Raw genomic sequence first — 27,952 nt, forward strand, 5'->3', positions numbered from 1 at the left:
ATCCCCCGAGGGCTGCCGGGCTGCCAGAGGGATGTCTGATTGCCATCTTAGGCCCAATCCCCCGGGGAGTGGGCCTAAGCCAGCAGGTGGTCATCCCCTGAGGGGTCCCAGACTGTGAGAGGGCACAGGCCGGGCTGAGGGACCCCCCCTCCCCGCCGAGTGCACAAATTTTTGTGCACCGGGCCTCTAGTCTATATATATAAAACTCTAATATGCAAATAGACTGAATGGCAGAACAACTGAACAACCAGTCTCTATTATGTGCACTGACCACCAGGGGGTGCACGTAAAATGTGGCAGGCATTGGCAGCAGGGGGCAGAGCGTGGAACATGGTGGGCATCGGCCGCAGCAGGATGCTGCAAGGTGAAGCAGGTGAAGGTGGGTGCAAGCGGCAGCTGCCAGCCCCGATAGACCCTGAGGGCTTCTCCACCGTCCCCTGCTCCTGAGGGGCAATCAGAGCCAGCAGCTGCCTCTCACACCCGCTGCCAGCGATGGCCCCACTCATATCCGCTGCTGGCACCGGCCCCAATCACTCTGTGCTGTCAGCGGGTTCGAGCGGGCCCGGCGCCGTCAGTGCGTGGGAGTGGCAGCAGCAAGAATGGGGCTGCTGGCAGACGGGACCAGAGGCCATGGTGGAAGGGGCCAGGCGGGGGCACGGAGGATGGGCAGAGACCCGCCCCTGTACCCACCGCAGCCTCACGGCCCACAGTTCCTTTCAAGGTGCATGAATTTGTGCACTGGGCCCCTAGTTTTAAACTAAACTATCAGCTTGATGTTTTTCCAGAGGATCCAAGTAGTGAAACTCAGGTAGCAAAATGGGCTTCGGGTCTGCTTTTACATAGAGACTTTAAGGAAAGATTTTTCTTCCCCTCCAGCCAGTGCCATATTTTAAGATAAGCAAATGTCCTGTTGTCTGCTGTGGGGCAATTTTATTTCTAGTATACCCTTTTGAGCTGTATGCAAGATGTTGTCTTTGGGCTGGACCTGGGCTTTGTCATCTATCATCCATATCTCACCAGGCTGTGAACACTGGAATTCAAAATCCCCTGATTTGTCAAAAGTCTTCAGCACCAAGTCAGCATCAGCATCTAAGACTTCTCACTGGGGCCTTGCTTTGAATTTATTTTTTTACTTTATTACCAGTGTATTGATGCATTTAAAAACATATTTCTATTCATCAATTTTATGTATTGTCAATGGGAAGGTTGCTAAGGGTATCTGGTTTGCCCAGGTCTTCCACCCCCAGCCCCCCCCAATTCAGCTATGCCCTCTCATTTTCATTTCTAATATCTGTTTCACCTCCTAAAGCTCAATTTCAGATATCTTTTCTATGGCCACCATCTCATGTCTTTGAGTGCCTCTTAGGTTTTTCACTCCTGCTTTCACAATTCTTCAACCCTATCAGGATTCCAAACCCAGTCACCCCCAAATGTGCACTGTCCATTTTCTCAGGTTCATCCTCTTCCAGATTAGAGTCTATGCAGTGTCCTGTCTTACAAAATACACTATGAAAAGTGCCTTCCATTTGTTCCTTGCTATGGTACTGGTATTGTGTTCCATCACCATAATCAGTCTCTTACACACTTCTTGTCCTTGTTTCTTTCCCCTTTTAACATCTGGCTTGAGCTGGCAACTGTTATTGATTAAATGCACATCTGTCTGCCTGCTCTGTACCTGGTTCTGGAGGAAAATGAGCAACTATGCCAACTGGTTTCCTTCTAAATTCATGTGGCTTCAGTATGGTCAGCAATCCTACTACTGTATATTTCTCTAGTCAATTCACTCTACCACCATCTCTGCAAACCCTCAGCTCATCCTGACCTCTCCCCCCTTTCTCAGTTGATGGCTTCCCTTTGTATTTCAGTGAGACGATATAATCTACCACTAGAAAGCTTCCTCATCTGCCCACCTCCAACCCATCAAACTCCTTGCATTTGTAATATATTCTGTGTTTTCTCTCATGACTGTGGGCCAACTATCCACGTTGATATTTAAGGCTACTCTGTCCACTTGTGCACAGGATCCTGCCCCTTCTTCTCCCCTCTCCCGATCACTACCATTGATTCTCTGTCATTTTGTTTCTCTGCCTGCTCTAAGAATGGTGCATGCTGTCAGAGTTCTTTTTTTCATAGGAGACTTCTTCTGGGAAGATGAAGTCCAAATACTTTTCCATATTCCTCCAGCTAAGTAAAACTAAAACCCTTAGGCATTGCACATAAAAGAAAACAAGATTGAAAGGTGAAGAGAGAAAGGCAGAACAGCAAAGGTCTTTGAGACCTGAGGAAAAACACAATGGCTCATTTCCTATGTTATTTGTTTCTTTGTTCACTCCATATATCCTAGACTTGGCGCTGAAGAAGCTGGCAGCCCGCACACACCAACAGGTGCAGACTAAAAGAGCCCCAACAAAAGCCTGTTGTTTAGCCAAAGAACCAGGAAAGGGTTGGCCTAGCAAAATAGAAAACTTTTAGAATTATCTGAACTGTTCTACTCTAGCCAAAACCACAGAAAAAAACTGTGGCCCCCTCCTACCTACGCCAGCAGAGTCATAGACTTCTCCCCTCTGCTAGGCAGTACCAGGGCACCCAGCACACCTGCCGAGGTGGCTCAGAGAAGGATAACTAGATAAACTGGGATTTTTATCCCCACCAGGCGGTAATGACACACACACTCCCCTCATCCCCCTTCACAGGACCAGTGGGGACCCCTTGAGGAGTTTGTACTTCTACCCTTACCTAGCTTTGACAGGGCCCCCTTCCCCTCCCAGATGGGGTGCTGTCAGAGAAGGATGGTAGAGCCTCAGGGCTTTCACCACCACTCAGCTATAATGAGGCCATGTTTGGAGCAGCAAGGAGGCCTCTGCCCCTCCCAGACAGGAAGGTGTCAGCGGAGGCTGTGTAGGGAGCCTGACTCCACTCCTGCCCAGCAGTAATGAGGAGCTGTAAGAGAGCATAGCTTTGCCTATCTAGGTCACTGTCATAGCTCCAATGCCTGCCTGGAGCATTGCTTTGCATAGGATGAGGGCGAATTGTATGATCTTCCTCAAATCACCCATCCCTTCTTTTCTCAATTTGCTCCTCTGAAAAATGAGAATGGAAATAGAATCTACCTATAGTTGTTACAAGGATTAAATGAGTTGATACATGTAAAGCTCCAGAATAGTGCCCACCACCTGAGTGTTAGCCATTGCTGCTGCTGATGGTATTGTCATTACTCATCCCTTACTAATGTATACACCTCTTAGATATAGCTTTAGCCATATCTCATACATTTTGATTTGTAGTGTTTTCATTCTTCTTATTTTCTAAATATTCCGTATTTGCTGTCTTATTTCCTTTTTTATGCCCTAGAGATATGTAGAAGAGTATTTTTACTCTTATTTCCAAGTGGGTGGGACATTTTTGTTTGAATGTTTGGTCCTAATTTGTAGTTTTATTGTTCTGTGGTCAGAGAATATGTCTGTGCAATTTGTGCTTTAGGAGATTTATTGATGTTTTCTTTTTAGTCTAGTACATGATCTATTTTAAAAAATAATTTCTTCAATTAAAATAACTTTTCTCTTTTTCTCATTGTGAAGGCTTTTATGCTAGGAACCCATCCCATAAACACACTTTCCAACACACCAACTAGACAGTTAAATGAAATAAAAGCTTCAGTCATGTTGAGTTAAAATGCTTTATTCCCGTTCAGTTTGCAGTAAGCACAGGGAAAGAAATGGGAGCAGGCACACTCAGGCTTCAGGTGTGATTTGTTAGTTGTTCTGCTGCCTCTTTTCTCCCTCTCCTTTTCTTGTAAAGAATGTCTTTCATGCCCAAGCTGGTTTGGCTCAGTGGATAGAGCGTCGATCTGCAGACTGAAGAGTCCCAGGTTCGATTCCAGTTAAGGGCACATGCCTGGGTTGCGAACTCGATCCCCAATGTGGGGCCTGCAGGAGGTGGCCCATCAGTGATTCTCTCTTATCACTGATGTTTCCGCGTCACTCTCCCTCTCCCTTCCTCTCTGAAATCAATAAAAATATATTTAAAAAAAATATTTTAAAAGAATGTCTTTCATCCTAATTATAGCAGATTGTAATTTCCCAAAAGTGGCCACAGCACTATTTCTGGCCCCCCATGCTGTTCCAGGACCTTACTTCCCATCAAGAAGTGAAGTCTATTCCCTTCCCCTTGAACTAGAATAGAATTTTATGAATGCCCCAACAAAAATAGAATGGGGTGGAAGGCATGTTGCATGACTTCCGAGCAGGGTCATAAATGGCAATATGGCTTCTGTCTGGCTCTCTCTCTTTCTTGTCATGCCCACCCTTGGAAGCCAGTCACCATGTTGAAAGGAAGTTCAGGCTATTTAGAGAGGCTACTTGTTGGTGTTATGGCCCACAGTCTCAGTTGAGGTCCCAGCAGTAGCTACGAGCAATCAGCAGACATGTGAGTGAGACTTCAGATAATCCCAGCTCTATGCCATCCCCACAGTGCTCTGGCTGAATCCGTGGCCAACAGACTCAACGAGCATCATAAATGGCTGTTTTACATCATTGACTTTTAGGGTAATTTCTTAGCCAGCTATAGTAATCAGATCACTAAGGATGGAGTGACACCAACTAATCAGATAATTTCATATAGAAAGACGGTATTGCAGTGAGAAAAACATTAGACGAGGACCTGGGAGACCTGGATTAAATGAAATAAAAGCTTCAGTCATGTTGAGTTAAAATGCTTTATTCCCGTCAGTTTGCAGTAAGCACAGGGAAAGAAATTGGAGTAGGCACACTCAGCCTTCTGGATTGTAGGCTAGATTAGCTCCTAACTGGCTTTGGGTCCTTGAACAAATCATGTAAACTTTCTGAGTCATAATATTTGGACCTTTTAGGCACAGAATATTTCCACATTAATGTCTTGATATAGAAAATTTAGTATTAGAAAAGATTTCATAATGTAAATATCCTGTCTTCCCTAGAGATACTGCATATCTATATTTGGTCAATGATCATCTTGATTTTATAGTTAACTCTCAAAGAGCAATCTTATTTTTCCATCATCCAAACTGTTGGAAATAAGTTTCCAAAGTATTGACAGTAGAGAATAGGATCATTTTTTATCAACCCAATTTTAGCATAAAATAAATCAGAAAGCTGGCTAGGCATTTGCTGCAGAACAGAAGGCTCCCCAGTCTCAAGTCACAGTCATACATTAACCACTGCTTTGAGTCCCATCCTTTATGTTGTTCCATGATCTCTGCCTACTATTTGGGGTGTTCTTTGTTAGTTGCCAAGCGACATGCTGCCAGAATATGCTCACCAAGATTTTACTGTCTCTATCTAGATTCAGTAGCTTGGAAATGTTAAATATGCTAAGTCGCTATGGGCTATATGTCTGGTTTCTCATCAGTTCTAATTCTCTGAAAGTTGCATTATGGAGAGTAGTCACCTATTATTCACATACTACATTCCAGAAGAAGCTAAAGCAGGGGTGTTTCCCAATACACAATACTCCATGGTCCCTAAAGTGTGATGACTTGGGACAGCTGTCTCAAGTCAATATTCAGGGGAACCAGCCTTGCTGGCAGCTTGTCAGTGACTGAGGAAGCACCAGCTGGGGCCCCGTGACATGCTTGTCCCCCCGTCACAGAGAAACACTCTTCACTTTTCTCCCTTTCCTGGACTCACCACAGTCACCAACTGTCATGACACTCCCACACACAAGAACCAAGTTAGTAGGTTTCTCTCTCATGTGAATTGTATGCTCCCTGAGAATCAGTTGTTTCTTAATCTGTTTCTGACAGTTGTATTTTGTTTTCAGAATTAAGTGATTTTAAAAATATTACATAAATAGATGAAATATTGAGACAAATAAAAGAGCTGTTTCTATGAAAACAACTTGAAAGCTTCATAAACTGTGAGTGATATAGGTACAAAAGATTGCAGGGAAGCCCAGCTGGTGTGGCTCAGTGGTTGAATGTCAACCTGTGAACCAGGAGGTCACAGTTTAATCACCAATCCTGAACATGCCCAGGTTGTAAAATTGATCCCCAGTAGGGGGTGTGCCGGAGGCAGCCCATCAGTGATTTTCATCATTAATGTTTCTATCTCTCGCTCCCTCTCCCTTCCTTTCTGAAATCAATAAAAATATATTTAATTACAAAAAAATGTTGTGGAGGAAAAAATCTTGAAGGATTCTGCACTCAGATCACTTCCCATTTATCTATAAGTTTTCACTCTCCTTTAAAGTTAGCCATACTTTAAATATCAGTTAATATGTTATTGGTGTGCTTTATTCAAGAGTAATGCCCTATGCTCAAAGGAAAGGCCTTGACCCTTTGTCAAAAGATTGGCCAATTGATATATACTGATTTGTTTTCAGTTAAGCAAAATGTTTGTGGCAAATATCATTTTCTTTTTAAATTTTGTTGCTTTAACCTACTTTTTAGCAGACCAACTCCCAGCTCCTGAGGGATGGCTTGGCTTGGGCCGCACATAAATTCAGTTCATGTCAACTTTCTGTTTCATCACAACAAATAAAGAACTGTCGAGTCTGCCCTTTCCTGCTGCCAAATGACAAACTGCCACTGTGTCACTTTGTTTTCACATCCAGGATATTCTTCAGCTTTAGCCAGATCTCCCCAACCCATTCCCCCTCACTTCCCAGATTAATTCTAGAGCAATGTGACTTACTCCATTCTCCACAAACTGCACTGGGATGGTTGCATATAAGTTTATTGACCCAGGGAGTCCTCTGCTCCTTGCTCCTATGATTCTGGTTCCTTTTCTTCCTTGCTTCAGCAATATTTATTGGGTACCTACCATGTGTCAGGTACCAAGTATGTGGGAGGGAGTAAAATGTATTTATTTATATTGTAAATAATGGATATATACAGCAGGGCCTAGAATATTATCATTTTATTCATTGTTGATGAAATGCCTAGGAACTTAACTCTTGTTTATATCAATTAACCTATGGTAAAATTGGTTCCATTATATGTAATTTACAGTAGTAGAACCTATCCACAATGTTAAGTGAGGACTTACTGTATTATCAACAGAAGAGCAATAGCTAAGCCTTTGTTGATAAGTTGGTAAACTGACTAGGGGGAATTTTCATAGCACCCTCAACTTGGGAAATTGTTTGTTAGTTATGCATTTATATATGTATATATGTTTGTGTTCCTGTGGAAATTAAATGAGCTAGGGCAGTGGTCGGCAAACTCATTAGTCAGCAGAGCCAAATATTAACGGTACAACGATTGAAATTTCTTTTGAGAGCCAAATTTTTTAAACTTAAACTATATAGGTAGGTCCATTGTTATTAACTTAATTAGGGTACTCCTAAGGCTTAGGAAGAGCCACACTCAAGGGGCCAAAGAGCCACATGTGGCTCACGAGCCGCAGTTTGCCGACCACGGAGCTAGGGCATGTAATATTTTAGTTTAATTCAGGGACTGACAAACGTGTTCTATAAGGGGTGGGAGAGCAGAAAATTTTGATTTTGTGGGCCACAGGGTCTCTGTTATAACTACTAAACTAAGTAAGCTGCTGTGGCACAGAACAGTCAGAGCTAATACATAGCTGAATGGGAGTGGCTGTGTTCAATACATTGTACTTACAAAAACAGGCACGAGCCCTAGTTTGCTGATCCCTGGAGTCTATCAAAATACTTTACTGGCTCCCCCACTAGCAGCCAAACTTGCTCAGGTCTCTTTCCTAAAAATATTGAAGAAGTACTATTTCACTGCAAAAAGTTGTCTTGTACTCCCCATCTCTACTTCTCCACCTCTCATTTATCTTCAATGCTAGACAACCCCACCTCTGTGCTTGCCACCCACTAAAATTGCCCTTATCAAGGTCACCAACAATGTCCAAGTTGCTAAATCCCTTCGAGTCTTTGTCTTACTCAATCTCTCCAGTTTTCAACATAGCAAACCACTCCCTCCTCCTCCTGGAAACACTCTTAGCTCCTGACACCTGACACAGTTGGTTTTCCTCCTGCAGCAGGAGCCACTCTCAGTGCTTAAAGCCTCACCTCCTCTTCAATTGTAAATGCTGGAGTTTCCCAGGGCTTCATCCTGGCTCCTCCTGCTTCTCACTCTACTCTGGCCCAAGGGGAGTGCTACAATTCTATAGCTTTAAATGACATCTTTATGCTGAAAACTCCAGAATTTATTTCTTCAGCCCAAATCTTTCTCCTTACATACCCAATTGCTCACCTGACATTTCAGGTTTCTCAGGTGTCTTAAATGTTAAGTGCTGAATAAATATCCTATCTCATAAAGAGGGAATATGCTAATTTACCACCACGCCCTCACAAGATGGTGGTGCCCACAGCCAATAAATGGGGAATATGCTAATTGACCGTCATGCCCTCACAAAGGTGGCAGTGCCCACAGCCAATAAAGAGGGGATATGCTAATTGACTGCCACGCCCTCAAAGATGGGGGCACCCCCAGCCACAAGATGGCAGCGCCCAGTCCCCTCAGCCCCGCCAGGGTGGCAGGTGTGCAGCACAGCCGGGCCTGCCCCCAGGCGGGTCTGGCTGCTCTGCGCGCCTGCCTCTGAAGTCCCCCAGTCCCCTCAGCCCCCCAGCCACCCAGGGCCAGCCCGAGGCGCAGGCAAACCTTGGATGGTGGCTGCTGACCTGCCCAGGGCCGCCCAAGGCTCAGGTAACTAGGGCCGGCCGAGGCTTGCTCTGCCAGCAGTGGCAGCAGCAGAAGTGTGATGGGGGCGTGGCCTTCCCCTGATCTCTGGGTCGCCTCCCACCTCTGAGGGCTCCTGGACTGTGAGAGGGAGCAGGCTGGGCTGAGGGCCACCCCCCACTCCAGTGCATAAATTTTCATGCACCGGGCCTCTAGTGATTGAATAAATAAATGAGTCTATCTCTTTGCCCAAGCAGAGCCTAATCACTAACTCCTCCTCCCTTTTGCTCACTTCAAGCATTATCCAAATGTAAGCCGTCTCTTTTCTTATTATCTCCTGAATATTTTCCTGGCTCTGTATAATTAATTCCCAGGCTGGTGCAGCTGCACCTGTTGCCAAAGTATTGAAATACTTTGATACAAATGGTAAAGAGGCTGCTGTCCTGCTGGCCTCACCTCTGGGATCCACCTGTCCCATCTGGCCTGGCCAAGCAAAGGGCTGCAGACCCTACTCAGTGCTGAGGCTACATCCATCCTGATGGATCAGTGCTCATGCCACACACATTTTTAAGCATTTTAATTCCATCCCTGCCTCATGCTACTGTTACTAAGATATTCCAGCACTAGGAAATTTTCTCTTTTCCAGATTACCGGAAAAGCAATCCAGCTCATCTCCTTACCTCCTGCCTCTTTCACCTGGACTCCGCATAGCAGTCAGAATAATGTATCTATAATGCAAGCTGATCACATCTCTTCCCTGCTTAACACCTTGAACATCAAGATAACATCCAACTCCTAAGTTCACCAGGGCCTTCATGATCTGACAGCTTCTCATTCTTCAAATCTCACCACCTCAGAGATGTCTCTCCTGATTCTGTCTAAAGTAGGTTCCTCCTGTTATTCTCTCTTAGTACTTTGTTTCCTTCATTGTATTGATCACAATTTGAGATGAGTATGCTTCCCCTGCTAAGCTCTCTGAGGGCAAATGCCATGTCTCCCTTGTATACTGAGAAATCCCTTTCCTCTGAATTTTTGATAAGTGAAAACATCTGGCTCCCTGCATCCTTTCTAGCCTCTTTTTTACCACTTTCCCCTGTAGTCTACAGCTGTATGAAGTCAAAATGTATTTGGTAATTATCTGATAATAAACTATTCTCAGTTCCTTAAACATTCCACATAAACTACTGTCCTTTTCTGGAGTACTTTGGTCTGCATTCCCCTGTCATTTCACCTGGCCAACTCCTGCTTACCTTCCAGGTATCAATGCTGTCAATACGCCCTCTAGGACACCTTGCTTGTTAATTCCTCCATGACAGAAAGCTTGATCCTGGGATGTAAATGTCTGTTTCCTTTCCTGCTCATCTCACTGGATGGTAAGCACTAGGAAGGCAGGACTGTGTGCCATTTTTCATATTTGCATCGGAAGTACTTTGCTCAGTGCCTGGCCCTTGGTAGCTAATATTTAGACACCAATTCAGGTCTACAGCAGACACTCCAAAGCCCTGAGAGGGAGCCAGTGATTTATATCAATTTAGGTGGCAAAATACAAAAAGGTGATTTTTTCCCTTTTGTTTTGTTTGGTTTTCCCCCTTAATTTTGTGCTTTTGTGATATGCAGTGACTTCACCTGTGACCACTGTTTGGGCAGAAGTATAAAATGTAGGTTCCTAAAGATCTACAGTGAGACTGGGTTTTGTAGTGTCCTAGGAGGACATAAGAAGATAGCAGTTTTCCTTCCTTAAAATAATCTTGTAAATATATACTCATCCTGAATGCTTGTAATTCACTTTATAAAAGAACCTCTTTCCTCTACTCGTTAATGTCAGTTTTATAGTTTCATTCTGCTGGGCATATAAATATGTTATAATATAAACAAGCAAGTGGCATAATGAATCACTGCAGTCTTGTTGTGCATATGTTTTTACTACACATGTTGGGGAAGAAGCTATTCACGCTCTGCATTTTTAAATTATGCTAATGTGATTAGTCATTATGATCTCACTTGCTCTTCATGATGGATGCAAGATGTTTAAGCCTCTGATGGTCCTTGTGAGGGGCCTGATTAGTGCTTGAGACCCAATCAAGAGGCTGTTGATGGAGTTCAAATAGCACATTAAAAAGTTATGTATGGCAGAAGAGTTGATCGTCGCTTATATAAGAGTGTATAAACTGATAAGAGTAAATTTTATTAATGTACACTTTTATTTTTCCATGAAAATTTTAGCAGCAGCCACAACCTTTGAATGTATTTTGCCAGGCTGTGTCCAGGCCACTATTTTTGCAATGAGAGTGTGAAAATGACACAGTAAGCTGCCATTATTATTAAATAGGAAAGTTCACACATGTCCACATGAGTAAACAGGTGTTTTTAAGGCCCAGACTTCAAAATAGTTCAACCATTCTTGAATTTTAATGTTGTAATCAAGCAAAATGAAAAACAGAAGAGACACATTTTGGTTGATTACTATCCTGCCAAATCAGATTGTTCCTGTTATTGTCTGACACAAATATCAAGCTCAGATGGAGAAAAATAGAGATGTGTATGAAGAGAGTTCTTATAATTTTAAATGTATCCAGTAAATGGAAGACTTGCTTGACAATCTCAAAATAAGTCAAGAGAAGTAGATGTAGTATAATACACTTACATTCAGTCCTTAAAGAAATGTTTTTAGAAGTAGAATGCCCTTTCAGAAGGAATTTTATAAAGAATCACAACATATAAAACAGAATATATAAAATAGATAGGAAGAGCATTTTTAGTAAACATTTTATTAGTTCAAATTTATTCAAATTCAATGAAAAAAACAAGGCTATTTTGATGAACACCAAAAATTAATATTTGGGGCTTAGATGACAATTACCATCTTATAAGAGGCTCAGCAGCCAGTTTATTCTTGTGATTTTTTTATTGTTTGCATAGTATCAGGATTTTCTTGATTACAAAGACAAGCTGTTGAAAATGGTAAAAAAAAAAAAGTTTTTTAAAAAGTTGCCTTGCAATCTCAGGATATGATTCCATTTATAAGTAATGAGAGAGAATGACATGTGCTCTGCGGGCTGCACCTCGACGGTGGATCTGGTGAGACAAGGAGACATGTTGTGGGTCTCTAGTGCAATGACATTTGGTATGTGATACACTGGAAATGCCTGTTTTTTAAAATATCTATACTAATAAAAGGGTAATATGCTAATTAGATCGGATAGACCAGATGTCTTCCAAACATCTGGAACTCCTTCCAGACAAAGCCACAGCGGCTGCGAGGGCTGAGCAAGGGCAGGCAGAGCTGCAGTGGCCAGCAGTGGCAGCAGCAGCGGGGTGATAGGGGTGGCACCTTCCCCTGATAGGCCCAGTCGCCTCCCACGGAGGCAATGGGAGAGGCCACGGCAGGGTCCCAGGGTCCCATTCCCAGCGCTGTGGCCCCTCCTTCCACAGAGACAGCAGGAGAAGGGGCTACGCGGTCCCAGAGCCTCCACAGAGGCTGGATGGGGTGCAACCACAGTGCCTCAACCTCCCACAGCCCCTCCCCTAGCCAGCCTGGCCCCAGATCATGCCCCCCCCCCACCAGTGGGCAGGGGGCAGGGTCAGTGCTAAGAAGCAGTAAGCCTGGCTTCTGGTTGAGCCATACTCTCCCCCCGCCCCGCCCCTGCTCAGCCAGAAGCCGGGCTCACGGCTGGCAGGCAGTAAGGAGCAAGGGGTCCTGGACTGCGAGAGCCCCTGCGAGAGGGATGTCTGAGAGGCTGGGCTGAGGCCCCCCTCCTCCAGTGCATGAATTTCAAGCACCAGGCCTTTAGTAGTCTTATAATAGTTAAAAAATAAGTGAAATGCCAATACAATGTTTTCTGACCCCTTGAGTCTCCTTAAGGACACAGTAAGGTGGAGCAGAGTGAGGACACATTTCTGGCTGATTCTCCGAGTTGCAGTCTCCTCCACATACAAGGATTTTAACAACAGATTTGCCAACCTCCGCTGCACTGCCCCTCCCCCATGTTGCCCTGCTGTAGGCATAAATGGTGTATTCCTTTTGCAGTATTCTCTATCTCAGTTAATGTCATCATCATTTTCAGGCTGGGGTCCCTTTCAACTTACCCTCTTCCTCACCCCTAACATTTACTAGCTCGTGAAGTTTATTTATACCATCTCCAAAGCATCCAAGGAATCCATCTTCTCCTCCCCCTTCTTTGCCTATTTGAGCTGGTCTCCGGACTGCTACCTGCTGACTTGAGTTTAACCCTACCACTTAAAGCCAGAGCTTTGGTTCTGAGACACACATTACATCAGGCCATCCCCTTGTTTGAAGTTGGTGATGTTATCTTTCACTCATTTGGTTAAGGCCAAATCCCTCAGCACAGTACAGAAGGCCCTGTCCACTCTGACCCCATCAGGTTCCTGTAACCTCATCTGCTGGCTCCCTCAGTTCACACACCCAGAACTTATCCCACTGCATGCACCTTGTTCTTTGCATCTATTTTCTTTGTGCCTGGCGAACTCTTACTCATCCTTCAAGATCCAATTCAAGACGCAATTCAAATCAAGAAAACATTTCATGACTTCTCCAGGCAAGCAAGTTGTAGCTCTTCAGTTTCCTTTTTATTACATATTCTTGTTGCATTTGGTCCATTTTTTTTTAAATTGGGGATCATCTGCTTGAGTGCCTCTCTTTTCTCCAAAATACTGTGGACTCTTAATGAGCATGGATTGTATCTCACCCACCTTTTTATTCCAAGCATCTACCATTGTACTTGATATGTGCCTGAAACATGGGAAATCCCCAGTGCATATTTTCACACTTTTGATTACAGCATTTCATGTGGAGCTTGTTCCTGATTCTTGCAATGACACACTAGCAGAAACCACAGTGACATCCTGTAGACTCCCTGTTGTAATGACAGCACCCAGCAAAATTGTCAGTTTCTCTTCTCCTTCAGACTGCTCATGCTGTTGGACTTGAGTTTCAAAACATCTTTTTTCAATAGTGTTTTCTTCCCCAAATATTCATCCTCACCCCCTCCCCAGCCGTGTTTATGATACGTCCTTGGTGTTTGGAATCTCAAACAAAAATGATTTCTCCTTTGGTTTTAGAAGGTCAGACTTTTAGGAAAGTGTTTGCTTGTCCCGCTCCAAGTACCCTTGGCAGAGACTCCCGTTCACTGTATTTTCCCACTGCGTTTTATCATCCTTCCCAGGAGAGCTCACATGTACTCGAACAGTGATCTGCAAATCTTCGATCCTCTGCCCCCATATTCCTTGAACCCTGAAGATGCTGAAGTGAAGTTGGCATCTCAGTAGTTTCTGTGTATTCATATGTATTTGCTTACCTCTATTAGTCTTTTCCTTACTCATTTTTATAATTCAATAAAAACCCATCCCCTGAGATCATTACTTCTAATAAACTCAATTGCTTATTATTCCTGATCACTTGGATATTTTACAGACTTTACCTTTTATTTGTTTCATGATTTTACTTGAAGAGAATGTAATAACACGAGGATGGTTATTCTTCCTCATCCACTCAACTGTTCCCACCCCTTTTCAAGGCATAACATTTCCTATTTCCAATCCTCCCCAGGTTTTGAAAAAAAAAAATAGCTTGGCCATGGTTCACTAAGAATTGTAATTTAATCCTTTGGAATAATAGGCTTTTCATCTGTGCTCCCTACGATGATCCGTGATCTGCCACACAATCAGTGCCTTAGAAAAGAACAATGCAAAAGAAAAGAAAGTACTGGCAACATGGTAAAGAATATGAGGCCTTTTATAAAATTCACAAATTTACTTGAGATTAAGTGGCATCAAAATATGAATTACTGCTATTTTTCAAAAGAAGAATCAGGACTTTTTGGCAGCAAATGCAAATGAGCCTAAGTTGAGTGTCTGTGCTTTTGATCCGGACTGTGTAAACACAGGCTCATAACTAGGTAGTTTTGTGTTTATATTGGTGGAGTCTCTAAAGTTATGCTTACAGATCCAGGAACAATGCAGCATTCAAGAAAGAGCAAAAACAACCTTAATTCTCACCTCCCATGACCCTTGACCTCAGGAGTGTTTGTCTAAGTTGTTTGGTGTTGCTGTTATGGAGCAGATTATTGTCAAAATTGTACAGATGCAGTCCTATATGTCTGCAATGCCACACACATATTTGTTTAAATAGGATTGGTCTGTTATGAAATGTCCTTCTTTTGAGACAATTTTAGGCCTTCAGCAATCTACATAGTAATTTATCACCTTGTTTTCAGTCATTATCATTGTTAATCAACCATGTGTTCCACAGCTTTGACATCACAGAGTTCACTGGAATTAGTTAGGTGTTTTAAGATTCATTATTATCACCATTACTACTACAAATTGTAAATGGTGTGATTTGTAGTAGTAATGGTGATAATCTAATAAACCAGTCCTGTGAATAAAAGGAAAATGGGACTTGAGCTCCAGGCAAGGGTGAGTGAGGGAAGACCACTGGTGGTTCTTAGGAAAGGTGATGGGGGCATTATATTCTCATATCTAGAATATAATGTCCTTGAAGGACAAAACTTTGCAAATATCCTTTTTATTTTTCCCAATGGCCTGATCAGTAGAAAGTAAAAGAGAGTTGACCAGAAGCTATATTTAAGATAAAAGAATTGGACAAACTGCTTGTGTTTAGGGCACAAAATTCCTTTTTTTCTGCAGAACCCATTGGGACTAGAGTCTGTCTGACCCTGAAGTTGGTGCTTGAGTTCACTCGTCTCTGGGTAACCCCCTCTGCCAACACAGGCTACTGATGTAACATCAAGAGACATGATCCACCCAGTTAGCTGAAGTGGAGTGATGTGAGGTTGACAGTTGGAGTTTAGCCAAGAGAATACTATCTATACTAACAAAAGGGTAATATGCTAATTAGACCGGGAGACCTTCTGGACAAAGCCATGGTGGCAGGGGTGAGACAGAGGCAGTTAGTGGTGATCAGGCCAGGAGGGGAGGGCAGTTGGGGGTGAGCAGACTGGCAGGCAGAGTGGTTAGGGGCAATCAGGCAGGCAGGCAGGTGAGTGCTTAGAGCCAGTGGTCCTGGATCAGGGCTAAACTGGCAGTCGGACATCCCAGATTGGAGAGGGTGCAGGCTGGGCTGAGGGACACCCCCCTCCCCGTGCACGAATTTTGGGCCACTAGTATAATATAAAAGGACATATTTCCTTCTGATCTATTATTGCAAGTAATTTAAGGCTTTACTATGCCTTATTTGTAGTATAAAGGATACCAATTATAATACTCTTTTTTTTCTTTATATAAAATGTGTGCATTAAGTTCAGTGACCCTAAATGTGATTATAAAATTTGACTTGGAAACTTAAGTTAAAAGAAAAAGAAGAGAAGACTTTTTTTTTGTCTTTCATAGTATTTGCCCAAACTTTGAACAAAGCTTAAGAATGAAAGGAGTCATTTGGAGAAAATGTTTGTTCCTTCTTTATATTTTTATTTAATGATTTTGAAAATTTGGAGTAAAGCAATAATTCACATTAATGAAAGTTTAAGTATTTTATATGGAGAAATAGTAAGTTCAAAATCATCTTATATTTGATGGCGAGTGAAATCTGAATTATTAATGAAGTTCTTAGTTTGCATGAAAATCACACATTTTTCTTTATATGAGATGTGACATAATTTTTGACATTTTAAAAGAGCTATAGGATAAACTTTTATTACTGGGGTCTGATTTGCACATAGGATAAATATTGGGTCTTTTATATATCCTCAAGGCTTCTGGTTACAATAATACTGAATTAAGTCTAAAGGCACTTTATATTTTAATAAGCCCAATTTCTCTATAATGTCTAAAGGTTCTGAGTTCCTTTATTCTACTCCAGTTAGCATCTGTGCACATACATGTAACTGAGGAAGAAAGAAAACTTTTTTCCACCTGAATATTTCAGTTTGGTGGTCTTGGTGAGAGACAAATACATTTTAGAGAAAATGGCTACAGAAGAAAAGAATGATGCTTGAAAAGACTTCTTAAGTATCCAGGAAGAATTTTAAAGTAAATATTTTAAAGCAGGAATTTGGTGGGATTTTTCAGAAAGCAAAGTGAGCCAATACATTTCATTTCATTACTATTTATGGTTTTTTGGGGGAAAAATTTCTGCAAATCTAAGCCAGTTAACTCCCCCCTCCCCCGCAATGACTGGTACCATTTGTAAGGTTGCTATAAGCAGGAAGAAGACTTTTTTGTAAAAAAAAAAAAAGTACAAATATTGTGGTTTTTCATTGTCTTTATGAAAAACCTATTTTTTTCAGACCTTGGACCTTGGGGGGTAATTTACAAGAGCTCTCATGGAATGATCATGCACCTGTGTGTGTGGTGAAACAGAAAGAAAAACCTCTCTTGTTGAGTAATGTGCCATATGCAAATGGGGGCTTAAAGGGGCACACCAGCTGGCATGCAGAGAGGATTTTACAAATTCTTAGGGAGCACTGGTCTGCAGACACTCAGAACCTCCACCACGCTGGCCAAAGTGCACTGTGCAACGTGAGTAACCTTAGCTCAAGTATGAATGAAAATGGCTGTTGGAGAAACAGGGAAATGTTATGGCCCAAGGCTGAAACTCCTGGGCATTGATAACTGGGCATCCAGCAAAGTGGGACAAGCCACTAACAAACTCACTAATTGGGATTCTTTTTAAGTTCCTACCATCAACTGAAAACATATATTTAATCTGTACTCTCCTTAATTTATTGCAATCCTCATTGTTAGAAAAAGGTAGCCTACTTGAATTTCCTAAAGATATGCCACTGGTATACTTCTTATGTTTTCAGGGCAGGATGGGCACATCTCCAGTCAACATTTATATTAATGACAATCGCACTTGACATTTTAAAAGAGCTCTTACTTGAGCAAAGAGTTGTTATTTATCACAGAGGGACTGTTAACAGGACCTTAGTGTTGTCTGTGGAAAGAGGCCTGGAATTTGCAGCTTCAGTTTACTCATCTGTTAAGTGGACACAGTTACACTTGCCCTGTCCATGTCAACATCAAAGTCATAACAGGTGAAAGCACTTTGTAATGTGTAAAATGACACAAAATGCAAGGGATTATGATTATTATTAATAAATTAATTTGTTAATAACAGTTCTTAATTTATAGATATTAGAGGGGTCCCAAATCCCCAAAGCAATGAATACAATTGTAATTATCTGAGCCTTAAATTTATTTTAATAACCACATGCATCTCTTATTTGGGCAAGAAGTGACATTTCCTTTTTGAGTCATCCTATACTCAAGTCTGCTTTTCCTGTGTTTGCAAAACTCATTGAACTCAGCCAAGACATCAACAGGGAAGTCCTTGTTATTTTGGCAGTTAAGTCCTAAATCTAATCACAAAAGACAAGACAAACAAAAGAAACAAAACCAGTGTCCCATTCCATGTAACCCCAGAACCTTGAGCTGCCCTCATCCTTGGTCCACTGAGCAAAAAGTCTCCATTTTAGGTAAAAATTACACAGATTACTGCTCTTCTCTGTAAGCTTTAGAATAACACATTCATAATATACTAGGAAGCATCATAAAAATAATGAAGATTTAATTGTGCTCCAGAACACAATTTATTGTTGCAGCTTTTATTTTTCTCTTTCTAGAAAATTTACAATTGGGCATCTGGTCATGAAATTCCTAGAAGCCCTTGCCCATGCAAGAAAGCTTTGAAATGTAGATGTGGATAAATCCTATCATAGAACTTCCTTGACTCAAATTTTATATGCTTATCACTTAGTGATTCGTTTTTCTTGTTTTTTCTCCCCTACATATTTGGTCATTCTCTTTGAATGGAGAGAAGGCCTAGTATCTGAATACATGTTTTGCAAAGAATTGGTAACCTTTTTTTCACAATAAACCTGAGCTGTAATAACAACCATGCGCAAGGCTATCTTTCTTCACCTCTTTGGAAGTGGCCTTGAAAAGTCTTGGGAGTCCTTGGCCCCTTTTCTCTCTTGTCTTCAGGGCACAGAGCTTTCTCATTTTGTATGCTTAAGTGAAAAGGCCTGGCTGGGCTCTTCAAGCAACACCTTCAAAGATGAGCTAATTTATCCAATGCATGAGCCCAATAAACTCACCAAACTTGGGACCTACTCCCAAAATCTTTTATGAAACAACTTCCTACCTCCTTTATTAACTTAAGTTTTCATTTCTATTTCTACAACTATCTAACAACAACAAAAAGCCACAACTAAAATAACATTTTATTGGCAGCAGAATGCCATTCACTTCCATCTTATTGGAACCATTTGTCTACTCCATGGGGTGGGGGTGGGGGGGGGCGGGAATGGAGTACTATTTCACACTGAATAATTACATTTTGAATAACCTTTACTATGATGATCACGGAAAAGCAGTCCTAATTATTAGCTAACCACGTTAGCTGGCTAATAACTAATCTAAGCTCTGTTATTAACTGGCCAAGTAGCCTAGAATAAACTTCAGTTTCCTTATTTGGAAAGTGGAAATTGGGCCACTGACCCAGCTATTGAAAAGCACTTGTAGTCACTCTGAGGGCAAATGATCACCTAGGACTATCTGAGACTTTAGGGGATGAACTTATTCTTTGGGGCCATTAGGGGAACCATTTAGAACTGTAGCAATGATTTACTAATGTTGCCCCAGTAGCCCCAAAGAGTTAATGCACTTTCCATATACCTCCTGCTTTCTCTTTGTAAATCAACTCATCTATCAGATGGAGCCTTTGACAAGTCAATTTGCTTGACACAGGTGGGCATTTTACTCCTAGACAGTACTTGCCTCTTCTTCGCTCATAAAAGAACCAGAGCCAAGCCCCAACAGGCATCTCACAGCACCCTACATCACAGAGGACTTTGGGGTTATGTATGAAACACAGAGTTGTTAACTGCTGTGACCTCCCACTGCCCCTCTTGTTGTTCTCTGATCTTTAGAAGAACAGTGTTGAATGGTGGTACTGGAATTATGTCATTGTCTTGATTTTAACATTATTAATAATAGCTATTAATAGAATACCTATTCCCCCACTTGTCCTTCTCATCTTCCATCTGGACTCAGAGAAATAGTGACTTTCAAGAAGGTGAATCCTGCCCTAGCCAGTTTGGCTCAGTGGATAGAACATCAGCCTGTGGACCAGAGGGTCCCGGGTTCAATTCCGGACAAGGGCACGTACCTCCGTTGCAGGTTCCTCCCTCACCCAGGCCCTGGTAGGGGCTCCTGTAGGAGGCAACCAATCGATGTGTTTCTCTCACATCGATATTTCTCTCTCTCTTCCACTCTCTCTCAAAATCAATGGAAAAAATATCCTCAAGTGAGGATTAATAAAAAAAGAAGAAGAAGGTGAAGCTACTTATGTTCTGGATCCCTTGCTATCTGCCATCTCTTCCAGTAGCAGTTTAATCAAATATTCCTAGTCTCTCCTGCGTCGTTAACCCTTTTTTTCTTCCAAGCTGTGGGAAAAGCTCTAATTTTAAATAAATCATACCCTCCCTGTACTTTATGCTCTGTTTTGCCTCTCTTTGTCTTTTCTTGCTTTCCTAGTCACACTCGTGAAGGGAAAGTCCATATTTACTCTCTTCGCTTCATCACTTACTTATTCTGTGATCCACTGTAGCCCTCTCTGAATGTAGTCATCATTGATTAGTCCCTAAGTCCTCTGGGTTTACAAGAACCTATAAAATGAGAGTTACAGAGAAAGTAATTGGCTTAAATACAAAAAAAGTAGGAAATTTAATTAGTACTATTTTCAAAGGCACCATTTCTCAAGACAAATTTTATGTGGAATTTGGTACATTTTAATGTTTGCTAATATGGAATGGGGTCTCCAAAAATCGGGCCTAGGAGACTTTTAGATGACCCTGTTGAGAGATATCATAATTGTCAAATCCAGTGGATCATTCTAAGTTCTTATTAAAAATGAAACAGGAGCCCTGGCAAGTGTTCCTCAATGGTTAGAGTGTTTGCCCGAGCACGAAAGGATCACAGCTTCGATTCCCAGCCAAGGGCATGTACCTCCTTGCAGGTTCCATCCGGACCCTGGTCAGGGCTTGAGCGGGAGGCAACCAATTGATGTCTCTGTCTCTCTCTCCTCCCCACCCCCCGCTTCGTCTCACTCTCTCTAAAATATCAATGGAAAAAATATCCTTGGGTGAGAATTAAAAAACTTGGATTTAATTATTTTGACCATATCCTCCTTCCTCTTCCTTTCTCCTCCCTTGGTTTCTGTGATATCAACATCTCCTAGTTTTTAACTGATTTCTTTGATTACTTCTGTTCAGTTTCCTCTGGATTCCTCTTCTCCCAGAGTTCCATCTTGGTCCTGTTAGGCTCCGAGGGTACCAGCTCTGCCCTGCCCTTGTGACACTCACTGATTCACTGAAGCAATGTTAATCATGGATGCGCGTGGGCTCTGGATGCAAACTGCTTGGTTGTGTTTTAATTCAACCTTCAAATCCTTTTCAGTTCATTGTATTCATCTGCACACTTACCTGAAACCAGGAATTTGGGTTTATTTACAGAATAGACATATTTGTTCAGTTTTTTTTTTAATATATTTCATTGATTCCCCACAGAGAGGAAGCAAGAGACAGAGAGCCAGAAACATCGATGAGAGAGAAAGATCGATCAGCTGCCTCCTGCACATCCCCCACTGGGGATGCGCCGGCAACCCAGGCACATGCCCTTGACTGGAATCGAACCCGGGACCCCCCAGTCCGCAGGCCGACGCTCCATCCACCGAGCCAAACCGGCTTCGGCTATTTGTTCAATTTTTAAATATTCATATTTTTCTTAACATACAATTAAGAGAGACTGGGAGTCTGATGACACCTAGCATCATCATATCATTTTATTTTAGACACATGTATAAAGTACATAAAATACTATGCAAACACACACACTCGCCTATATGCTTTTGTTAATTTGGTGAATCCAATAACTTTGAGAAAATAAGAATTCACACCATCAGGCACAATCTCTGGACAATGGGGAGAATATTATATGACAGATTATTAGTATATTTTTTGAAAGACACAATGATCCTTACTTTTTCATGATTAGAAACCGGCCCTAAATGTTAGGCTGCTCATGTGTTTTGTACAAGTGTGAAAAAAATGATGCTATTTATTCATTTTGGACTAACATCAAAGCACACTTCTGTCACACTGTTCTTTTGGGTTTGTCATATGGAGGATTCTTTGAAAATTGTAATTAGAAGCAAACTTGCTAAAGCGTCCGCTTCTCTACTAATACACGAGGATGGCTTTGACTCTTAGGGAACCAAAGTTCTTACGGGAGCTGCTGAGGACAATGCCTGGCGTTCTGCAGTCCTTTGCCTGAGTGTGTAACCCTGAGGTACTTTGTTCTATGGGATACGTTTTCTCACCTCCCGAGTGATCAGGTTGAACTAGAGCAGGGCTCAGCAAACCTTTTTGGAAAAGGATGAGATAGTAAATATTTTGGCCTTGGACCTCATTGTCTGTATTGCAGCCACTTACCTGTTATTGTGGGGTGAAAGCAGCCCTATAAATACTTTCATCAGGCATGCTTGTTTTCCACTAAAATGTTATTTACAGAAACAGGTGGGGGGCCAGAGTTGGCTAGTGGGTCATAGTTGCAAATGCCTGGACTAGATGAATCCTAGGATCCTTTTAAGGTGTTTTTCTGCCATTATATTCCATCTTGATCATTCCATCAAGAATTCGGAATTGGGAGATAGCTGGGGGAAAAGAGGAGCACACTTTAAAGAATCCTTAGCTGGATGAAATGACTATATTTGACTTACCTTTTCATTTGGAATCTTTTAACTTTGTAGCATAATGTCCCTATTATACTTAGCAATTAGAGTGCCATCACACAGTAAAATGTAAAACCATTATTCCCTGAAAAGAGAAAAGGCTTGCGCTATGAAATGATGCATGCAAGGAGTGTGGGTGCTAATTTACTCATGCAATCATTTCTATTTCAGTTCTATGGCAAGTATTTCTGGGGATGGCTCACACGGCGAAGAGATCTTTAAGATGTGCACACCATAATTAACCTTTTTATATACTCTGATAGAAATATCAATAGTCTTTTCTCTTTTAGAAGTTTTAACTTTACTCATGGACTATGGAATGATTTGAATTAAAGAACTATTATAAGAAAAAATCCTTTGTACTTTTGGTTTAAAACAAAACATGCATTTTCTTCCTGTTATTTTTATTTCATGGTTAAGTTCCAGACAATGAACACATCTATTCTTTTTTTACCTTAGTGGAGGGAATTAGATAACTAATGGGCTGGTACTTCTGTGGTGTACAGATTAGTGATTCTCTAAGTGAAGTCGCTGGACCAGTAGCATCCGTGCAGCATCACCTGCAAACTTATTAGAGATGCAGATCCTCCAGCCCTTTACAGACCAGCTGAATAGAAGCCCTGGGAATGGGGCCCAGAAGTTCGTGTTTTAACAAACCCTTTAGGTCATTCTGATGTCCAATCAAGTTTAAGAACCACAGTATACAAAGCAGGTCCTCGAATAACATCATTTCATTCAACCTTGTTTCAATATAACATTGATGAGATGCCATGGGAACTTAACCCTTGTATCAGTTTATGGTAAAATTGGTTTCCTTATATGCCATTTTGCTTAAAGTCGCAGAACCTATTGGTGATGTTAAGTGAGGGCTTAGTGTAGAGTATTACTTTCTAGAAACACAGTTAAAGGGAAGACCTGACGTCACTCAAAGAACAGAATGACCCCTAGAGTTTGTAGAATAAAGGCAATAATCCTCTAGCTATATTTTACAAGAAGAAATTGGGTTGAGAGAGAAAACTGATGGGGAAAGAGAGAGACATAGAAGTTTGGTGAGCAGGCGGAACTAGAAAACTGCAGATTCCGTTTACAGCAGTGACTAAGCCCATAGACATCACCACCACCTCCAGTCTCAAAGTCATTCATCCAGCAACTCTCTCCATGATTGATGGGTGGGACTGTGCTAGGTGATGGGGACAGGGAAGTGAAGAAGAGCCTCTCCCTGTCTGCAAAGAGTTCATAGTGTTAGAGTGGAAAAGGAAAGAAATGGCTCCCTTGAGAATTTATGAATACACGGAACAGTCAAAGTGGAAGGGAGAAGTTAGTCAGCAGGAGAGATAGTAGAGACAGGATGAAGAGAAGATAAAAAAGGAGAAATAAGAGGAAAGAGAGTGAGCACTAAACACTTTTATTTGTAGTATTAGGAATCTCCAGAGGATTAGAACCAATAGGATGTACACATAAGAAAGAGGTTTATTATAAGGACATGGCTCACATGATTTTGTAGGCTAAGAAGTACCAAGGTCTGCAGTCAGCAAGTTAGAGACCCAGGGGAGCTGATGGATAGTTCCACTCTGGAGACCCAAGAATATCTGATGTTTCAGTTCAAGTCCAAAGACTGGGGGGAAAAAAGAATGTCTAGCTTAGTGGTTCTCAACCTTCTGGCCCTTTAAATACATTCCTCATATTGTGACCCGACCATAAAATTATTTTCGTTGCTACTTCATAACTGTAATGTTGCTACTGTTATGAATCGTAATGTAAATATCTGATATGCAGGATGGTCTTAGGCGACCCCTGTGAAAGGGTCCTTCGACCGCCAAAGGGGTCGCGACCCACAGGTTGAGAACCGCTGGTCTAGCTCAAAGCAGTTAGGCTAGAGGAGTTCCTCCTTATTTAGCCTTTTTGTTTTATTCACATCTTCAATCGATTGGATGAGGCCCACCCACATTAGAGCAGACAATGTGCTTTATTCAATCTACCCACTCGTTTTTTTACAATGTAAATTTCACCCAGAAACACACAGACACTCCCAGAATAGTGTTTGACCAAAAGTCTGGGTACCCCTAAGACTAGTCAAGTTGACACACAAATTCACCATCACAGGCATACATACTTCTTAAAATTTAATATAATATCCAACTTGCCAGATTATTTCATAAGTGACACTATTTCACTTAACAGCTCTCTACACAGGTCTACACTTTTGTTCACATCAGTTCAGCTGGATACTTTCCATAAATCAACCGTGTTTAAACCCAAACCTTTAAATCATATAACTTAATTAAATTTTATGCAAATTGATAAATTACAAATGCAAAAGAATGAATTGCTTCTGTAAAGAATAAATTGAGTGTGCTAGGAAACTGGTAAATGTAAGGTAATTCAAAATGTGTTTTCAAATTAGGGGTAAAATACTGGGTGGTGGGGGCAGGGGATCTAGGAGGATTTTGCATTTGAGATTCTTTCCCAAATGTTTTTCAGTTCTTGTTTCATTTTAAAGAAATTGAAACCGGAAATCCTAGAGAGCTCATTATTGGTGTAATTCATGCAAAAAAGATGGCCAGGAGGAATTCCAATCAGAGGACCTCTCTCAAAGAAAAATTCTTGGCCCCAAATCAAAAGATTGGCAAATATTCTTTATATGGTTTATGTTAAAATACACAGCTGGGGAAGATGAAAAAGTTCTGGAGATGGAAAGTGGTGATAGTTGCACAACAATGTGCATATATTAATGTCACAGAACTGTACACCAAAAGTGGTTAAAATGGGAAAATTTATGTTGTCTGTACACAATGAAAATAAAAATTAAATATGTATATTTCTTCAGATTTCTTGTTTAAGTAAATGCTTTTTGTTAACTTACAAGTGGTTAAATTAGATAAGCAGGCTTTTCTGTATGCAATTTATTTTAACTTAATAGAAGGGATCCACACATGAAATTGAATGAATTTCAGGTAAATGATCCCTTTTGTGTGATTTTAAGTCAAGAAATTTTAATTCTCCAACATTGCTCTAAATTTAAGAGAAACAGTACTATGAAAAACTTAAAGAGTTAGAGCAGCATTTCTCAACCCAAGGCAGTGCCGGGTCTTTAGGAAGCAATAGAAATGCTGGGTGGTCACAATAACCTAGGTGATCCTGGCATTTAGTGCTGGGCCCCTAGAGATGCCAAATATAATACACAGGTCAGCCCAAATATCAAAGACATGCCCACGCAAATTTCACTCATTTCTTCAGTGACACACATAGGGGTAGAGTCAATATATTTTTAAAATTATGTTTCAATTTTGCACAGTATCTATTGATTTCCTTATGAAATTTGAGAAACCATACCATTTCACTTTCCCCACTTCTTTCCTTCTAACCCCATTTTTTGATAGTTACGTTATTCTTAGTAGTGCTTGGGTTTATAGCATGTACATTCCTTTCTGAAACCATAATTCAAGCAGTTGTTTACCTTGATTCCGTTTTAAATGATTTGGTGCTCACCACCAGACCCTTCAGTGCCGTGACTTCTTTATTTCTGCACTCTTTACACTGGTTATCTACTTGGTTACCTAGATTTTGTCATATAGTAGTGTGTGTGTGTGTGTGTGTGTGTGTTTAATTTATTCTTTGTTGATTAAAGTATTACATATGTCTCAGTTTTCCCCCCGTTGACCTCTCCCCAGCCACTCCCAACGCCCCCCTCCAGTACATGCCCTCACGCCCCTAGTGTCTGTGTTTATTGGTTATGCTTATATGCATGCATTTTGTCAAATGCTTTTTCTGCATCAATTGATATGACTATGTGATTTTTATCTCAACTTGTTTATGTGATTTATCACATTTATTGGTTTGTGTATATTGTACCATCCTTGCATCCCCAGAATAAACCCCACTTGGTCATGGTGTATAATCATTCTAATGTAATGCTGGATCTGATTTGCTAGAATTTTGTTGAGGATTTTAGCATCTATGTTCATCAGGGATACTGGCCTGTAATTCTCTTTTTTTGTAGTGTCTTTATCTAGTTTGGGGATTAGGGTAATACTGGCTTCATAGAAAGAGTTTGGAAGTGTTTTTTTCCTCTTGAATTTTTTGAATAGTCTGAAGAGGATAGGTTTTAGTTCTTTGAATGTGTAGTAAAACTCTCCTATGAAGCCGTCTGGCCCAGGACTTTTGTTTGCTGTAAGTTTTTTGATTACTGCTTCAATTTCCTCCATAGTTATTGGCCTAATCAGATTTTTTTTATTATTCCTGATTGAGTTTTGGAAGGTCATATTTATCAAGGAATATGTCCATTTCTTCCAGGTTGACAAATTTGTTGAAATAGAGTTGTTCATGGTATTTTTTTTACAATCCTTTATATTTCTGTGGGGTCTGTTGTTATTTCACCTCTTTCATTTCTGATTTTGTTTAGCTTCTTGGTGAGCCTGGCTAGAGTTTCATCAATCTTGTTTATCCTTTCAAAGAACCAGCTCTTGGTTTTATTGATCTTTTGTATTGTTTTTTGGTTTCTATGTCTTTTATTTCTGCTCTGATCTTTATTATATCCTTCCTTCTGCTCACTTTGGGCTTTTCTTGTTGCTCTCTTTCAAATTCTTTAAGTTGTAGAGTTAGGTAATTTCTTACCAGTTTTTCTTCTTTTTTGAAGTAGGCCTGTAATGCTATGGCCTTCCCTCTCATGACTGCTTTCACTGTGTCCCATCGATTTTGGATTTTTGTGTTTTCATTGTCATTTGTTTCCAGGATGTTTTTAATTTCTTCTTTGCTTTCTTTGGTAACCCAATCATTGTTTCATAGCATGCTATTTAGCCTCTAAGTGTTTGAATTTTTTAAATTGTTTTTATTGTAGTTGATTTCTAATATTATGCCACTGTGTTCTGAGAAGATGCTTGATATGATTTCAATCTTCTTGAATTTGGAGAGACTTTGCCTGTGTCCCAATATGTGGTCTATCTTTGAAATGTCCCATGTGCATTTGAGAAGAATGTATATTCCATAGCTTTGGGGTGAAATGTTTTGAAAATGGTCAATTAAATCCATCTGATTTAGTGAGTCATTTAGGATTACTATCTCTTTGTTGATTTTTTGTCTAGAGGATTTATCCAGTGATGTTAATGGGTATTAAAGTCCCCTACTATGATTGTATTGCTATTGATCTCTCGCTTGATACCTTCCAGAAGTTTTTTTTAATGTATTTGGGTGCTCCTGCATTGTGTGCATATATGTTTACCAAAGTTATATCCTCTTGTTATAGTGATCCCTTTGGTATTATGAAGTGGCCTTCCTTCTCTCTTGTATGGCCTTCACTTTGAGGTCTATTTTGTCAGATATAAGAATTGCTACCCCAGCTTTTTTTTCATTTCCATTTGCCTGAAAAATGTTTTTCTATACCTTCACTCTCAGTCTGTGTGAGTCCCTTGTTCTGAGGTGGGTCTCTTGTAGACAGCATATACTGGTATATGCATCATGTTTTTTATCCATTCAGCCACTGGACATCTTTTGATTGGAGCATATAATTCATTTACATTTAAGGTTATGAATAGGTACTTGTTTGTAGCCATTTTTATTCT

General features: G+C 41.0%; 1 long non-coding RNA gene across 1 annotated transcript in view; it reads left to right on the plus strand.

Moving 5' to 3' along the window:
• LOC106727776 overlaps positions 1–27,952 on the plus strand; it is a 63,572-nt gene that overhangs the window by 29,631 nt on the left and 5,989 nt on the right. Inside the window, exon 2 of the long non-coding RNA XR_001364025.1 lies at positions 9,270–9,506. This is a non-coding gene — a long non-coding RNA (uncharacterized LOC106727776). The remainder of the gene's footprint in view (positions 1–9,269; positions 9,507–27,952) is intronic.

Source organism: Myotis brandtii, unplaced genomic scaffold (genome assembly GCF_000412655.1).
Source record: "Myotis brandtii unplaced genomic scaffold, ASM41265v1 scaffold48, whole genome shotgun sequence".
Lineage (NCBI taxonomy): Eukaryota > Metazoa > Chordata > Mammalia > Chiroptera > Vespertilionidae > Myotis > Myotis brandtii.